This window comes from Convolutriloba macropyga, chromosome 15 (assembly GCF_964194025.1).
Source record: "Convolutriloba macropyga chromosome 15, txConMacr16.3, whole genome shotgun sequence".
Classification (NCBI taxonomy): Eukaryota; Metazoa; Xenacoelomorpha; order Acoela; family Convolutidae; genus Convolutriloba; species Convolutriloba macropyga.
The window spans coordinates 25,570,893-25,585,098 of record NC_134482.1 but is presented as its reverse complement, the minus strand read 5'-3'; positions in this window follow the sequence as shown (position 1 = coordinate 25,585,098).

The window sequence follows — 14,206 nt, the reverse complement described above, 5'->3', positions numbered from 1 at the left end:
TAATCGAAAACGTTATTGCAGCAACCCGAACTCTTTGTAACTTTTCTGAACATCTGTAAATGGAACTGCAAATCAAGAATTAGTCATAAATTTTAATGTCAATTTTCTTTACTCGTGAGACTTGAGGAATTCTAGTCTCAGAGGAAAAGAAAGTGAATAACAGGGTTGAAGATTCCCCGAATTTCTAGTTGCTCATAGCTCTGCTGTACCATAAAAGCAGGTGCAATGAGTCTGATAAAGTTTTGCGTTTTAACCCGCTATTATATATGTTAAACAGAATTTGTCAGGCGATAATGGGACAAAAAATTTATTGCATTTGAAGCTTCCAATTTCAGTTGCCAAGTGCTGATTGAAACCTACAATTTGGTATCAGATAATCTTTTGAAATTAAATTGTTCACATGCTTTTATCAAACAGAGTTTTTTCTGTTTTTGAACCAACAGTTTTTGAAAGAGCTTTTTACCAGCTGTTCTTCCAAAACATTGAATAGCTATTGTAATATGCATTGAGAATAATTAAAATTCCAAGTGTAGAACAGAGAAGATATAATTCACAAATATAGTTAAAATTTGAAAAATATGTTACTCTCCTTTTCTTTTAAAAACATTCACAAAAAGCGTTCATTTTCAACTTTAAATGAAAAGAAGTATCAGTAATTTTACAAAATCAAAATCAAGGAAATATTTCTAATAACTTTTTCAGAACGTCCTGCTAAACATACTTTCCGAAGTATCAAAGAAACGCAGAGAACAGCTTCTCATATTTTCAGACTGTAATCTGATCTACAATTTTAGCTGCAGTTGTTTCTAGTTTTGTTGTTTGTCAGACACTTTTTTCGTTTTACTATGATTGATGAAAGAAAAAGAAAAAAAATTGAAAATATAAGAAAATAAATCAGTTTTGAAAAACTGGAGTCAAAGGCAATGGCAAGAGTTAAATATTTGATTGTGTTGAGTCAATGAATGGGAATGGTTGAAATTAGATAGAGTACGTTATAGAATGCACTAAAGGGAAAAGTGACAAAATTAGCAACAAATTACGGCTTGATTCAAAAATTATCTAAAATTTTTCAAAACAAATGTTGTGACCTGCCTCAAAATGTGACTGATGGAACTTTTTTAACTAAGGCCAACATACTGCAAAATTTAAAGTTAGGAGAGAGCACAACAAACATAAGGGCAACATGCAAGCATGCAAGTATCAACTTACCAACTTTTGAAAGCAAGTGGCCTAAAACCAAGAAAATAATTGACTAAAAATGATGAAAAGAAGCAGATTGATTTATATGCATCAGGATATTGTTTAGTTTATGTGAGTAAATGACGAAAACAATAAAAAAATCAACAAAATTAACTCCACAGGAGGCAAATTCAATTTACTGATTACCGAAATTGAACCATTGCTTTTTAATGAAATTAATATCTACTTTCAAAAATTGATAACTCACTTATACATAACGGAAAATTCACTAAAAAACATAATACACATTCATTGAGAAACGTTAATTGAAATTTATGCTTTTAAATGAAGGTCTCACATTAGTCAAATTACGCATTAGCAATGAGTCAAATAAAACTTTAATTAAAGAGACTTAGTACCCGTACTTAACGCCAAGTCAATATCAGTACTGGGCAAGTCTAATTTCAAGTCCAGATATCAGTACTGATTCAGAGCTATGATCATAACACAATTAAGACTTGTCAGACTTGGCAAGTCTGAATACAAGTGCGAAAATAAAGTTCCGTACGGGGATCGCACCCCCGCTCTCCATCTCCTTCGGTGTTTGTCCTTCTTACTGCGCCACCGTGACAGTTGAACGACTGGCTTTTGCGCTGTTCTAATACGCTTGAAAGAAGCAAATTTCAAGCGAGAAAGCGAGCATATTATATTACATGGGAGACTTGCATTTACAATTGCCCTGTACTGATTAACACTTGGAGTTCGGTACGGGTACCCAGATAACAAAAAGGACAAAAAATGTGATACCACCCAAAAAATCATTAAATTTGAAAGTAAAGATTTCTTAGTCATGACAACCTGAAATAATCAACTGAAACATAACAAACAGTTTAGTCTAAACTGTTTGTTTCACTGAAGACCAAGAAGAGTTTTCAGTACTGAAAATAAATACTCACAGAGAGCGCATATAACTAAAAATATGTGCCGAACTGGAAAGTTAAGTTCAGACCAAATACTATTAAGTAAAACAACAAACCAACCAAACAATTCCTCATTAGAAGTTCTAGCGGACCTGTCGTTGAAAACAACAAGGAGGTTCAGTAATGTGCGTTCGCATATAAAGTTCCAACCCCGCTCATCCACATTTTTGACACAAATGTCTACCAAATGAGGATCAGATAGAAAACCCCGAAAATTTAAGTATGTTTGAAAAAAAAATGTTTATGAACAAAGATTGCCTCCAACGCAAATAACTCAGTGGAGTAAAAAATGCCGCATTATATTGAAGAGATTAGTCATTATTAAGTGTCGTACATCATAATTTAGTGCAGTAAACTTATCATACGATGTACCTAATTTAATCAGTGTACCTATTCCTGAGGGGCATGTGCATAAATCATTATTACTTCACATGCTTGTCTGTTGCTACCATTTTCCCACAACGGGAAAATATTGTTCACATTTTATTTGACTTCTGGAATAACAGTTGAGCTATTCTTTCATTCTCTTGATTTTGCTTCCCGCGTACAGTTGCCCAATTTAATTTATTCTTCATTAACTGTCTTTACAATTCGAGTAAAGTAAACATTAGTCCTTACGCGATTCGCTAAGCGAATTCATTTGGAAATTGTGTAAAGCGCACTCGCCGCGCAAGTAGGACATAGAACATAAACACAACTTGCGACTCAAGATCAAGTACGCAATTTCACTCGCGTACGACATGGCGCAGCCAGCAGCTCAAAAACGAACTCCACTTGGCATTGAGCCATTTTGGGATAAACCTAGTGTAGATCCGCCACTGAAATGGGAAAAGTGGCAGATGCAGGCCAAGTTAGCGCTTCTTGCAAAGGAAAATATCACAATAGACACTTTGTTGGAACCAAAACCTGAAACAGTACAACTACCACTTGAACCGATCTCTGAGGTTACGATAACGGGATCATCGGCACAATCGGAGCGGGAAAGATTGGCGAGAAACGCTCAATCAAAATTGAATTGCGAAAACCGGTGCCAGAGACAACTGGAGATAGGAATAATGTGCGGAGACAAGCCATGGGCGCAAGCCGATCGAAAGACTGTGTCAATGCTATATCTCAGTTTGGGCACTGAAGGACGCCGAATTGTCTGTAGTCAAAACCCACACCTCAAGATGGACAGTCTCTCAACAGCAGAACTTTGGACAATCATGGAAACAGCATTTATTCGTCAGCGCAACATTACATTCGACAGATATGTCCTTCTCACCACGAAACAGACAAGAGGAGAGTCTATCGAACATTTCTTCGGAAAATTGAAAGAACTTTCTGAAAATTGTGAGCTCGGAAGTCAGGAAGACACCCTCATTAGAGACTTATTTATTGCAAATATGTTAGATCCAGAAATTCAACGGGAATTGCTGCGAGAAACCTTAGAACCAGCCCAAGCATTACAATTGGCCATAAATATGGAATTAGGCCAAAGAAACCAGCTACAAATTACAAACTCGCAATCTGCTCCGCAAGTTAATGCAATAATTCTTCAACGATCGTTTCGACCACCAAATCAGAGACCAAATACATCCAGCTTTCCCCGATCACCAAACCAACTATGCAGGAACTGTGGCCTAACTTGGTCAGCTAATCATAGAGTCAAATGCATTGCGAGAGGCAAGACTTGCAACAATTGTGGCCTTCAAAACCATTTTTCGCGAGTGTGCAGAAAACCAAAATCATCATCAAACAAACCTAATCGCTCTAATGTTAACTCTGTTGAAGAAACTACAATTGATCAAACGGTAAATGCCATACAAAATATGAACTATAACCCGCAATGCGAATCGGATTACGACAGCTCAGATGACAATATGGTCGCCAGCATCGCAAGTACCGCAATTCAGATTGAACCAAAGAACACTATCCTACAAATTGGTAACAACCATGTTGGACTTCTCCGGCAGTGTGTGCAGTATTTTGCCTGAGTCCCTTGCTTCGGAAATTGTGGAAAATTCTCCCCTTGCTCGATGGTTGATGATAGCGCCTCCCCAGGAACTCAAAACATTTTCCAATGAACCCATAAACGTGATAGGTATGATACAGGCACCAATTGCGAGCAATGGATGGCGACTTGAAGAAGCTGAATTTGTAGTAGTTCGTGATGGACTAAAACCACTAGTGGGAAGAGATCTATTTGACGCTCTTGGACCTTCAGTAAATCAAACCCCAACACCGGAAGGTAGTATGGTCAACACTATCACATCACAATGTCCATTCAAAACACGCATCGCACAACAATTCCCTCAACTTATTACACGTATTGGTTGCTCAAAATTACACATTGTCAAATCTAAATTTCATCGTCATTTCCAGCCAAAACTTCAAAAGGGTAGAAGAGTACCCATCAATTTGAAAGAACGAGTAAATACTGAAATTAAAAAACTTCTTGCAGAGGGACATATAGAAAAATTGAATAACTGTTCTGACCAATATTTTATTTCACCTATTGTAATCACAGTCAAACGAGATCAAACCATAAAATTAGCACTAGATTCTAAAACTCTTAACAAAGCAATACATAAGAACAAATATCAAATGCCAAATATTGAAACACTCATGGATTCGATATCACAAATAATTACAAACTACAAAACAGAACCCGCGGAGCAAAAATATTTCTCTACTATTGATCTTAAATATGCTTACAGCCAATTAAATTTACACCCTGAAACTGCTAATCATTGTAATTTTAGTATTATCAGTGGTGACATGACAGGCACATACCGATTCAAAACAGGATTCTACGGTCTTACTGACATGCCTGCCGAGTTTCAGAAGGCAATGGACTACACTCTGATTGGACTTAAAAATACATTCTGTTTCTTAGATGACATTTTAATTGTTAGTAAAGGTTCAGAAGATGATCACTTTCAACTTGTACTGGATTGTCTTAGAAAATTAGATGCAGACAACCTTCGTATCAACCTTCCGAAATGCCATTTTGCAAAACAACAAATTGCATGGTTAGGATATAATATAACTCAATCTGGAACCTCGCCACTCGAATCCAAAACATCATCCATTATGTCATTACAACCTCCTAATACACTCAAAAAATTACGCTCGTTTCTCGGATCAGTCCACTATATTAGCAAATTTATTCCCAATTTAGCTCAACTCTGCCATCCCTTAAGACCTCTACTTCGTAAATCCACTAAATATATTTGGACTGACACTCACACATTACATTTTAATGCAATTAAAACTCGCATAGCAAATCATACCGAAAACATGCATTATAACCCTCAATTTGAAACGCGAATCAAATGTGATGCTTCACGTTCTGGTTTGGGAGCAGCACTAGAACAACTAACAGTTGATGGTTGGAAACCGATATCTTTTGCATCCCGATTTTTAAACAGCAGTGAAAAACGTTATAGTATTAACGAATTAGAACTTCTTGGGGTAGTGTGGTCGATAGAATATTTTAAAAACTATTTGTATGGCAAAGAATTCACTGTTATAACTGACCACCGCGCATTACTTTCCATTTTAAAAGAACATCGATCAAATAAAAATTACAATAGTAGGTTAGCACGATGGGTTGACCGTCTCTTGCCTTATCAATTCTCAATAGAGCATTTACCTGGCGCAAAAACGGGCCTAGTTGATTACATATCCCGTAACCCATATCAACCAGCAAAAAGTGTTTCCAAATATGACGAAGAATTTCTAGTTGCAACATTATCGAGTATACACACTGATGCCCAATTACTTCGACAAAAACACAATCTCACAGCTAATTCACTTCATAAATTATATATTGATATTGATGGAGAACATGAAAATTCCACCACCATTACAGAACAAGTTTTAACCATAGATTATGAAACTCAAAATCCTCAATCTGAAATTTCTGATTTACCCGCTTCGCGAAATAATAGTTCAAAATACTATTCAAAACAATCTTCTACTCCAGGTATAAAACCCGCTCAGCGGGTACACTTAACAAACGTTAATTCAAATTTCGCTCCGCGAATTAATAGTCCAAAATTCTCTTCCAAACAAACTTCCAATTTAGACATAAATCCCGCTCAGCATGTTCGCTTAACAAATAATAGTTCAAATCTCGCGTCGCAAAAACACAACTCTAATATTATCCCTTTCAAATTTAATCATCTGTATAGCACACACGCTCCAGACGTACATTTAGCTCATAAAAATAATTCAATCGCGGATCAAATACGACATATATTTATCCACTCCACCAATGGTATTAATTGTACTAGTGTACATGATCAGCGAGTACATTCCAGTCAAAACAATTTCGTACTCGCTAACACATATTATCCTCCAAAAGTTAACACTTCTAATTTAATTAATACCACCTCTAATCTCGCATCGCGAGTACGCAAGTCCTTTAACAAATTAACACCCGGCTGGTATAATCCTTTACTAGTTACTCAAAAGACTAAAATGCATTCCTTAGATGACTCTTTTGCAACGCAAGTTACTAAATACCCAAATCATTCTAAATATGGGTCACATAGTCTACCATTTACAACTACTCCCGTACAAATTGAGTCTCAAAGACTAGTAAATACAAGAAAAGCGTCACTCGCTCACCAAAATACGTCCAAATTTACTTCCTTAAGTCAATCTCACTTGTCAATCAAAAATCAGCCTCAAATTCCTACCTTTTTTAGTAAGCCACACTCAAATACTTTAAACAACTCACGTGCCCAATTAGTAAACAAAAATCGAGTGCTTTTTGCCCAAACTCAATCTGAAAATCAGTTGCCTTCCTTCTCGTCAATCAATTTAATTGAAAAAACAAAAATCTCATCAACAATGAGTCAACAAGCATCTTCTCTCAAGGGAAAAACTCTCTCCACTCGATCCACCAGAGCTTCGCCTCGCGTGTCATTCACTGACAATGCAACAACGAGTACGCCACGCAGATCGTCCTCGCACTCCAACCTAAGTACCCCACTAACGGATAGCCCCCAAGTAATGTCGTTCGAACGAGTGGTGGGAAAAGTTTTTAGCAAAAGCCTCATTGCGTCACTGACAAGTAAGGATGCAGTCTTAAAAGAAGTGCGAGACTGCATAATTCGGGGGGATGAAGAAAGACTGAAGGCCCTCAACCCATACCTTCACAGTTATTGGCGGGACCTTCACGTGACAGGCGGGTGTGTCTGCATGGACGAGAAGGTGGCAATTCCCAATGCACTCAAAGAGGCCCTTATTGACGATCTCCATGCAAGTCACCCGGGTAGCTGGGGGATGATATGTATGGCCCAGCACTGCTGGTGGCCATACATGAATCGCGATTTGCTTGTCAAAGCAATAGAGTGCAAATCTTGCACTGCTATCGGTAAAAATTTGAAATCTGTTATTCCCGCAAAACAATTTAAAGCACATACACCATGTATAGTTCCCAATCAAGAAATACAAATAGACTTTGCAGGGCCCATTCATAACGAAAAAGAACATGAAATATATATTTTAACATGCATTGATAGATTTTCAAAATATCCTTCCGCGGAATTAGTTGATAATGCAAATGCCTCGAATGTCAAAAAATTTTTAGACAATTATATACAAATTCATGGAGTTCCTCGTTCCTTAAGAATAGATCAAGCCCGTTGTCTTATAGGTAACCAAGTAAAAAATTTTTGTACAAAAAACAAAATCACATTAATACCAGCTCCGGCAAATGATCATCGTGCAATAGGTTTAGTTAAACGATTAATTGGTACAATTAAACAACGCTTGGCATGTATTAAAGACGCACACAAAGAACTAAATACGTTCACCATTAAAGCAGCATTAAAATCAATTATATACCAGCTTCGCATATGCAAACATAAAACAACTAAGCTTTCGCCATTCGAATTTCACTTCGGGCGTACGGCCAATACACCACTTAGTAATATAAGTACTCAACCTAAATCATCTGACCTCAGTTATGAAAAAATTTTGAATCATTATTTAGATGAAGAAACTGTAACCCCCAACGAATTGCTGCCGGAAGAACATTGGGGAAACGTCCGGAGTGATGACGAAGTTGAGCGTAATATGTGCAAGGCGACAAAGGATGCTACTAATCGCGAACGGCAAGCAACGGACAATGAATCACGCTTCCTTCGTACCACGCATGCACACCGTCCACTCCCATTGAAAGAACACGCGGTCCAACTCAACATTTCCCCGAAAGAAGCACCTCCACAAGAGATCCAAGAAGAACCTGGACGGCTTGTATGAGGTGCTGGCCCCAGGATCGGTCGTCCAAAAGACCGACCAATACACTTCGGTCATTCGCGAGCCGGGTAAGGTGGAGGTGACTGTACGCAATAGCGATATTGCAAAATTTGGCACTCGTGAAGAACGAAAAACCAAATTAACGGATTACATCAACCGCAGAGGACCCCGTACACACGAAAAGACAACGGAAGCTAAGATACTCAGCCATATCAAAGAGTGTACCCGCATCCAGAAAGAAGACAGGAAAATGAAACATCGAAAAAGAGAAACTGGTAGTGGCGTATCCTCGAACAAATCTAACATTGCTCGCGCAATGCGAGTACGCATGCCGAAAGTTCCGGACAATTTCGCTCCGCAAGTACTACCTGACATTCCAGAGGCTGCTCCAGATCAACCAATTATAACGGAAGAAGTGCTTATTGCATCCCCGCCTACAAACATACAGCACGAAACAATTGAATCATCTCATCCAGCTCCAACAACATCTTTCCCCAATACTCTGACACGATCAATCAAACGAACTAGAAAAAGCCCCAAATATTATGGATATGACAAAGACGACTCATCAGGCGATTCTACTAATTCGTCTCCTCCGAACTTTGCTCCACCCCGTAGGAAGCGTCGAGTGGGCGACATAGAATCGATTCAACCCTCAGTGATCCAAACAATTGTGGACACTGCTACTCGAGTTGAACCGATTCATAACGACTTTCCCTCGCCTATCATAGGACAGGTGTCTCCGACGGACCCCCGTATACGGCCAGCTGATCTTAGCACTTCAAATGAACTGATTATTGATGAAGAAGACATGTGAAAACTGATATATTATTAATTATGACTAGCTATGATAACCAGTAAATATATTGTTGATACTATTTAACCGGTGAATAAGTATTATTATTATTATTCATATTGTTATTAAAATTTTATTTCATGCAATTTTAATTTTGAAAGCGGGAGAAATGTCGTACATCATAATTTAGTGCAGTAAACTTATCATACGACGTACTTAATTTATTCAGTGTACCTATTCCTGAGGGGCATGTGCATAAATCATTATTACTTCACATGCTTGTCTGTTGCTACCATTTTCCCACAACGGGAAAATATTGTTCACATTTTGTTTGACTTCTGGAATAACAGTTGAGCTATTCTTTCATTCTCTTGATTTTGCTTCCCGCGTACAGTTGCCCAATTTAATTTATTCTTCATTAACTGTCTTTACAATTCGAGTAAAGTAAACATTAGTCCTTACGCGATTCGCTAAGCGAATTCATTTGGAAATTGTGTAAAGCGCACTCGCCGCGCATGTAGGACATAGAACATAAACACAACTTGCGACTCAAGATCAAGTACGCAATTTCACTCGCGTACGACATTAAGAAAGCAAGTCAAGATGAACAACAAAATCAAACAACAAACTTTGATTACATTCAAACCTTTATTTAAAAAGTTTTACTTTATTTAAATTTATTTAAAAAAACGTACAAGCTCAAAAAAGCGTCGGATAAAACTGAATTTAAACAAAATACTTGTACTCCACTAGAAAAGATATAAGACCACTAAATAAAAAAGCTCGGTAACAATTAGACAAAAAAGAACAAAAAAAACAAAGAAAAAACTGGCTTATATATTTAAAAATAATTAATTTCAAAATGGGAAAACCGTAAGATGGCAATTGAAAACATCAAATATGCTTATGATCACAAACATCTCTCTATAAGGGCAATAAGAGTTGTCATTAATCAATTTTTATGGGGTTACAAAAGCACAACCAATAGAGACAGCGACTTAATTCAATTAAAACTTGCAAGAAAAAGCTGTCGAAGCCGTTAAGCCATATTTGGCCCCCTAAAATATGTTCAATTGAGCCCCCTCGAACGCCAAAATTGTGGTATAGGCAGTCTCATTAAAGAGAATAGGTAACAAGTAGACGAAAAGTAATGAAAACCATTAGCTACAAAATGAAATAATTAAATAGGTTCGTCTATTCGTCCAAAGGAAGCACTTAACCAAGTTAAGGTGACTCCCTTAACCAAAATGATAGAAACTCATCGGAGCATTGAAGCAATTTTATTAGATGTTCTCGATATACAGCAAAGAGAAAACGGGTGCCCAAATGATATGAGAAGGAATGGATGGTGGTTAATCTAAGAAAACGAATTATTCGATGTTAAGCTAACTATTTGATTTTCATCTTTTTTTTGCATTGCTGCCTTAGCCATTCTAAAACGCAGAACCCCGCAGAAACATTAAAGTCACATGGACATGAGACAAAAAATCAACTTTTAGTTTCAGATATAAGATACCACACAGAAGGGGTGTACGAATAAAAGCAAATCAACGAATAATTTTTGTATTATTTGAGCACCCTCCATGTGGTGCTCGAAAATAAAAAAACAATGAGGCTCAGTAATGTGCATTCGCATATAAAGTTAAAACCCCGCTCATCCTAATTTTTGATATTAATGTCTACCAAATGAGGAACAGATAGAAAACCCCCAAAAGTTCAAGTACTTTTCAAAGAAATGTGTATGAACCAAAAGATCACCTTCAACGCAGGCAACTCAGTGGAGTAATCAAACTGCGGCATTAGATTGATGAGATCAGCCATTACTAGGAAAGCAAGTCAAGACGAACAGCAAAATCAAACAACAAAAAACATTAATTAACATCAAAATCTTTTGTCCAATTTTTTAAAGAAAAAACTGATCAACAATATCAAAATTGTGTCAGGTAAACGGAAACTAAACAAATTAATTTTTACTTCACTAGACAAAATATGGGACTACTTCATATTAAATGCTCGGTAACAATTAGACAAAAAAGAACAAAAAAACAGCAAAGTTAAAAAATTGGCTTATATTTTTAAGAACAGTTAATTTCAGTAAAGAAAACTCATTAGATAGCAATTGAAAATAAGCAACAAGTTTATTATCACAAACGCCTCCAGAGAAGGGCATTAAGACCTGTTATTGTTCAATATTCTATGCGGATACAAAAAGAACAACAAAAAGAGACAACAAACAAAAGTTCAATTAAAACTCTCGATAAAACGCTGTGGAAGACATATTTTGCCCCTCATGTTCAATTGAGTCTTCCTCGAAAGTCGACAATGTGATATGCGACCTCTCATTAATGAGAATATATAACAAGTAGACAAAAAGAGAAAAAAGGGCAAAATTAAATTAATCTTTTGTATTTTCGAAAAAAATACACAAATTTATCAAAGCCATAGCTACAAAGTGGAAAACTTAAATGCTTTTTTCCCGTCCAATGGAGCGTTTGAGAACTGTAAATATTCAGAAGATGTCTTACGTTAGACGTAAGAACTTTAGACGTTAAATTAGTTTACTTTTTTGGCGAAAAACCCGTGTCGAAGCCAGTAAATTCAACGCGCATTCTTTCGGAACATTAAATCTTGTACTCGCTCATATTCCCCTGACGAGAATAATGCCATATGAGAGCTGTATTTAACGCAACTAGTTAACAAATAGGCAAAAAAGAAGAAAAAAATGCGAAGTTAATTAGTGTTTTTTTCTTTCTGAAATCAATTGTATTGAAAGTCATGAAAGCCATAAACTATCTACTCAAATCAAGATATAGGCTCATTTATTTTTCCATAAAAACATAATTAGGCCTGTCATTATCCAAAAAATTTCACTGTCATTATCCCTAAAAAGACAAAGCAAAAATGACAGTTGAACACAATGGCCATAGTCTTAAAAACTGTAATATATGCCTTTTAAGACTTTTATATGCTCAGTTATGCCTCAATTTGAACACCTGTAATGTAATATGTGAGCTGTTAATTGTAAGATAATGTTAACAAACGAGAAAAAACGTGAAAAATGGGCCATTGTCTAAAAATAAAAATGTGAACTCTACTAGTATCAGAGACAGAAAACCTTAACTTAACGCGTAAAACCGCAAAAAAGGTTAAATTTAAATCGAGTAGAAGGAAAAAAAGAAGAGGTATTCTTTCTTTGCCGACACTAAGCTACAAGTTGGCCAAATTAAGAGGAAACTGTTGTCAAATTTGAAATTTATTATTTATTTAAAAAATCAAATATTTTTAAAGGTAAAAACGACCAGACTCTTTTAAGCAAAGAAACTATATACATTAATTTGTAACTGCTTGGGAAGTCATTTGGACCTGTCAACAGTCAACTTTGATTTGAATTGTTCTGTTTTTTAATTAACAAAAAAGAACGATTTTTTTAAATAAAAAAGACCGACTTATTACAATCCGAATTATTTTTGGAGTGAAACTGTGCAAGATTGAACACCCACCTCGCTATTGCTGTTCATCCATTAAGAAGACTCTATTGTTTCGAATGTTTTAGATCTAGATAATTTGTTAGTTAAAACGTCCAAAAAAATAATGCGTTTTTGATAATTGTAGAGTAAAGTTAGCAAACAACGGCAAAATTTTAATTCCAGACTACTCTCAACCGAAGTGCAAGTAGAATAGCACCCTTCGTAGTTTACAAAAATTTTTTTAGTTGTTTTTAGGTGTGTACTTCCGGTAAGTTTAATTAAAGGAGATTCATGAGGCTTATTTTGGTCATTTTTGATGAAAAAGGCTGAATTTTGAAATATTTAGCCAAGATTTTAGGCAAAAAAATTAATCAAAATGGTCAATAAAACAATTTTGTCTTTAAAAAAATTCAACAGAACTATGATTAAAAATTTTTACATATTGTAGCAAAATTGACAAAATTTTAGGAAAAATTCCGGAAAATGTGAATAAAAATCGGTCTAATATTGTAATATCCATGATATCTCGCTCTAGAAAAAGAAAGTCAAAAAATCGTTTTAATTCCGTATTCTAGGCTCGCTTTTAGTGATACCACTCACAACTCTCTACAATTAACTTATCGATCGGCTAAAATTGTCTGAACAAAAAAAACCATTTGAGTAAATAGTTCCCTCCCCCTCAAGAGGGGTCGGAACAATTAATGATAACTCAATTCAATAGAAAGGTGAAACTCAGGTGGTCACTAACGTTATATGCAAACAAATAGTATCAAAGTCATAGAAGCCATTAGCTGACCGGTGAGTGGTTTAAATTATCGGAACTTTTCACCAATTACTGGTATCACATTTGGTAGCATTAAGGAAAAGATGATCAACCAATGCGCGAAAACAAAAACTAGTTCAAACACAACTTCTCGCCTTGAATTACAACCACAATGAAGATTTTCACGACTGGAGTTTCCTGTTTTTGTTATCTTTTTCATACTTTGACTAGAACCGGCTGTTTTGTTTTCACTTTGATTGCTCCAATTTGCTTCTGACAAGATAAGAACAAATCTTAAAAAGAGACTGCACTCTAATACAATTCAAGCTCTATCAATTGTAAAATACCAAGAGAAGGACACTGCCGTCTTCACCAAGACTGCTGGAGTGAGCAACTCAAAACTAAAATTAGATTGAATTTAGGAGTTTTGATAATGCAGGGAAAGAAAGATTTTGAAAAATTTGGGCCCCCGTCTGTTTTCCGAGAAATCAAGAAATTGTCATTTTTGTAGGGGCTTTTCAATAATGCAATTTATTTTGTATCTCTCCGCACAAAAGATACGATGGGCCAAAAGTGGCTCAACAAAAAAACGAGGGTAGCATACAGTTCCTAACACCAAAAAAATTGACGTTGGAACAATGAAAAACAGCGACGCTTTTCTTGGTGGCATTTGGCTGTCCTTCGCTTTCTGGTTTTCAAAGCTGAGCCAAGCCATACAAAACATGATGATTTTTTCCACTATAGATTAATAATTGTTTTATTGCAC